This window comes from Pieris brassicae, unplaced genomic scaffold (assembly GCF_905147105.1).
Source record: "Pieris brassicae unplaced genomic scaffold, ilPieBrab1.1, whole genome shotgun sequence".
NCBI lineage: Eukaryota > Metazoa > Arthropoda > Insecta > Lepidoptera > Pieridae > Pieris > Pieris brassicae.
The window spans coordinates 7,501-12,500 of NW_025576162.1; the positions used below are offsets into that span (position 1 = coordinate 7,501).

The 5,000-nt window shown below is 44.4% G+C and overlaps 1 non-coding gene across 1 annotated transcript; it reads right to left on the bottom strand.

Moving 5' to 3' along the window:
- Positions 1-49: 49 nt before the first annotated feature.
- Positions 50-1,955, bottom strand: LOC123719642. The gene has a single exon (XR_006755707.1). It is a non-coding gene; the product is annotated as a small subunit ribosomal RNA (ribosomal RNA).
- Positions 1,956-5,000: the final 3,045 nt, after the last annotated feature.

The following is a 5,000-nucleotide window of genomic DNA, read 5'->3' on the forward strand; positions in this document are numbered from 1 at the left end:
TTTTTTGCGAGTCTTTGACAACAACAAAACAAAAAGAAAAAACCAACGTTAATGATCCTTCCGCAGGTTCCCCTACGGAAACCTTGTTACGACTTTTACTTCCTCTAAATGATCAAGTTTGGTCAACTTCCCAGCAACGCCGACGGCCGTGAGGCCACCGCGTGTCGGTCCGAAGACCTCACTAAATCATTCAATCGGTAGTAGCGACGGGCGGTGTGTACAAAGGGCAGGGACGTAATCAACGCGAGCTTATGACTCGCGCTTACTAGGAATTCCTCGTTTATGGGGGATAATTGCAAACCCCAATCCCCAGCACGAAGGAGTTTCAACGGGTTGCCCGGGCCTCTAGGCCAGGGAGAACATGTTGATTCCTTCAGTGTAGCGCGCGTGCGGCCCAGGACATCTAAGGGCATCACAGACCTGTTATTGCTCAATCTCGTGCGGCTCGAAGCCGCCGGTCCCTCTAAGAAGAATTTTAATACGTCGCCAGTGAGTTGCGCTCCCCGAGAGTCGCGCACACCTTGAATGACGACGCCTATTTAGCAGGCTAGAGTCTCGTTCGTTACCGGAATTAACCAGACAAATCGCTCCACCAACTAAGAACGGCCATGCACCACCACCCACCGAATCAAGAAAGAGCTGTTAATCTGTCAATCCTTCCGGTGTCCGGGCCTGGTGAGATTTCCCGTGTTGAGTCAAATTAAGCCGCAGGCTCCACTCCTGGTGGTGCCCTTCCGTCAATTCCTTTAAGTTTCAGCTTTGCAACCATACTCCCCCCGGAGTCCAAAATCTTTGGTTTCCCGGAAGCTGCCCGCCGAGCCATTGTAGTAACGTCGGCGGATCGCTAGATGACATATTTACGGTTAGAACTAGGGCGGTATCTAATCGCCTTCGAACCTCTAACTTTCGTTCTTGATTGATGAAAACACCTTTGGCAAATGCTTTCGCTGATGTTCGTCTTGCGACGATCCAAGAATTTCACCTCTAACGTCGCAATACGAATGCCCCCAGTTATCCCTATTAATCATTACCTCGGAGTTCTGAAAACCAACAAAATAGAACCGAGATCATATTCTATTATTCCATGCACGAAATATTCAAGCGGCATTTTGAGCCCGCTTTGAGCACTCTAATTTGTTCAAAGTAAAATTGTCGGCCCACCTCGACACTCACCGAAGAGCACCGCGATAGGATTTTGATATTGAACCGGCGTTTTACCGCCGGCTCACCGACGATATGCTCCGCAGACGTGTCAGTATCACCGCGGATGCGGTGCACCGACAGCGCGGCGCACAAATGCAACTACGAGCTTTTTAACCGCAACAATTTTAGTATACGCTATTGGAGCTGGAATTACCGCGGCTGCTGGCACCAGACTTGCCCTCCAATTGTTCCTCGTTAAAATATTTAAAGTGTACTCATTCCGATTACGAGGCCTCGTAAGAGTCCCGTATCGTTATTTTTCGTCACTACCTCCCCGTGCCGGGAGTGGGTAATTTGCGCGCCTGCTGCCTTCCTTGGATGTGGTAGCCGTTTCTCAGGCTCCCTCTCCGGAATCGAACCCTGATTCCCCGTTACCCGTGACAACCATGGTAGTCGCAGAAACTACCATCGAAAGTTGATAAGGCAGACATTTGAAAGATGCGTCGCCGGTACTGGACCGTGCGATCGGCAAAAGTTATCCAGATTCATCAAAATTAACGACTTCGGACGCATGGCCCTCCGCCGATTGGTTTTGATCTAATAAAAGCACTCATCCCATCACTGGTCAGAGTTCTGATTGCATGTATTAGCTCTAGAATTACCACAGTTATCCAAGTAACTGAGTAAGATCTAAGGAACCAAAACTGATATATTGAGCCATTCGCGGTATCGCCTTAATACGGCTTGCACTGAGACATGCATGGCTTAATCTTTGAGACAAGCATATAACTACTGGCAGGATCAACCAGGGAGCTGCTTACGCAAACGACACGCCTACACCGCGGTCACGCGGCTTCGGCGAGCCGCTGGCTCGGCGGCGTCGAGGGGCGCGCGCTTGCGCGCGCGCCTTCTCGACACGCGTGAACGTAACGCGTCGAATTTGCACGCGACGCGACGTTCGCGCTTCATATCGATAGACTAACTTTGACCGGTCTACGAGCGGCCGTCCCGTCACGATCTCGCAACGAGGTGATGTACAACGATGCTCGACCACTGTGAGGGACATAAAACTGCAACGAACACGACCCCGCGGGCGGGAATCGATGTTGTGACAATTTGAAAATTGAACATTCATCTAAACGCAACTTCTCAATTTTTATTCAATACGTTATTGTAAACATATTAAAACTCGGCTGGCAATTACATGCGCACACACACGCATGATTCGCACTAGATACGATCAACGCCCGGAGCTTGAGGGATAAATTCCAACACGACGCTGCGCACACCGTTTCGACGATGGGCGCGTGTGCGTCCTCTTTTATACATTCTTTCCATATACGGTCGCCGTGGCGACCGCGCACGTGTCGAACACGCTAGGCGCCCTGCGTTGAGGTGTGCCTAGAAGCGTATTCTTTTAACATCACAGATAACACCGGGGGAGACGGTCCCAAATCTTGGTCGATTGGTAACATCACCATACGGTCTGCGAACGCGGTGCTATAATATAATTTTATATTATATTATATAAAATATGAGGAGGAGTAGTATGTATATTCTTTGTTATTTTGTGTTGACACAAGAGAGATATATAAAATGTACTATACACCACACACACAGAGAGAGAGAGAGCTGGGAAAGATCTCGGCGGTCTCGCATTCGAAATACGAATTTGATATAATTTCCTCCGAAAATCCATACCCATATCTATATCATCCATGCGCGAATATATGTATATAATATTCTCACACTTCGCACAAACACAAAAACAAGAACACATTCTATTCTCTCTCGTCCGTCGTTCGTGTCTATTTGAGACGAACGACGCGCGGCAACGAGAACGAGTCGACGCTGTGCGCACGACTGTTTCGCTCCACATCTATACCGAGAGCAATAGTCCGCGTCGGCATTGGAGCGGACGTCGAATGTTTCTCGTAGAGCGAGCGAGAGAGAGACGATTTTTCATTTTATTATGTATGTGTATTGGCGTGCAGTAGTAGCACGTAGTAGTACTAGTAGTAGTAGTAAAAAAATATTATTATTTATTTTATTGACTGATATGATTTTGTTTGTTTTCTTTTTTTTGAATAGACATTTGTATTGATAGATATGTTTCTCGTTGAAGCTCGCAGCACACGCTCAGAGAAATGGCAATGTGGGTTTATTTGAAGAAAAGAAAAAACAAAAAAAACAATTATATTTATTAATAATATGTATGTATGTATGTATGTATGTATGTATGTATGTATAATAATGAATTATAATAATTATTCCGATGCAACGTCAGAGGAAAATGTTTCTCGTACAGGTGCGGCGCGCGACGGCCGGCCGCTCGACAGTTTCGCGCCGAATGTTTCTCGTTGAAGCTCGCAGCACACGCTCAGAGAAATGGCAATGTGGGTTTATTTGAAGAAAAGAAAAAACAAAAAAAACAATTATATTTATTAATAATATGTATGTATGTATGTATGTATGTATGTATGTATGTATAATAATGAATTATAATAATTATTCCGATGCAACGTCAGAGGAAAATGTTTCTCGTACAGGTGCGGCGCGCGACGGCCGGCCGCTCGACAGTTTCGCGCCGAATGTTTCTCGTTGAAGCTCGCAGCACACGCTCAGAGAAATGGCAATGTGGGTTTATTTGAAGAAAAGAAAAAACAAAAAAAACAATTATATTTATTAATAATATGTATGTATGTATGTATGTATGTATGTATAATAATTATTCCGATGCAACGTCAGAGGAAAATGTTTCTCGTACAGGTGCGGCGCGCGACGGCCGGCCGCTCGACAGTTTCGCGCCGAATGTTTCTCGTTGAAGCTCGCAGCACACGCTCAGAGAAATGGCAATGTGGGTTTATTTGAAGAAAAGAAAAAACAAAAAAAACAATTATATTTATTAATAATATGTATGTATGTATGTATGTATGTATGTATGTATAATAATGAATTATAATAATTATTCCGATGCAACGTCAGAGGAAAATGTTTCTCGTACAGGTGCGGCGCGCGACGGCCGGCCGCTCGACAGTTTCGCGCCGAATGTTTCTCGTTGAAGCTCGCAGCACACGCTCAGAGAAATGGCAATGTGGGTTTATTTGAAGAAAAGAAAAAACAAAAAAAACAATTATATTTATTAATAATATGTATGTATGTATGTATGTATGTATGTATGTATGTATAATAATGAATTATAATAATTATTCCGATGCAACGTCAGAGGAAAATGTTTCTCGTACAGGTGCGGCGCGCGACGGCCGGCCGCTCGACAGTTTCGCGCCGAATGTTTCTCGTTGAAGCTCGCAGCACACGCTCAGAGAAATGGCAATGTGGGTTTATTTGAAGAAAAGAAAAAACAAAAAAAACAATTATATTTATTAATAATATGTATGTATGTATGTATGTATGTATGTATGTATGTATAATAATGAATTATAATAATTATTCCGATGCAACGTCAGAGGAAAATGTTTCTCGTACAGGTGCGGCGCGCGACGGCCGGCCGCTCGACAGTTTCGCGCCGAATGTTTCTCGTTGAAGCTCGCAGCACACGCTCAGAGAAATGGCAATGTGGGTTTATTTGAAGAAAAGAAAAAACAAAAAAAACAATTATATTTATTAATAATATGTATGTATGTATGTATGTATGTATGTATGTATAATAATTATTCCGATGCAACGTCAGAGGAAAATGTTTCTCGTACAGGTGCGGCGCGCGACGGCCGGCCGCTCGACAGTTTCGCGCCGAATGTTTCTCGTTGAAGCTCGCAGCACACGCTCAGAGAAATGGCAATGTGGGTTTATTTGAAGAAAAGAAAAAACAAAAAAAACAATTATATTTATTAATAATA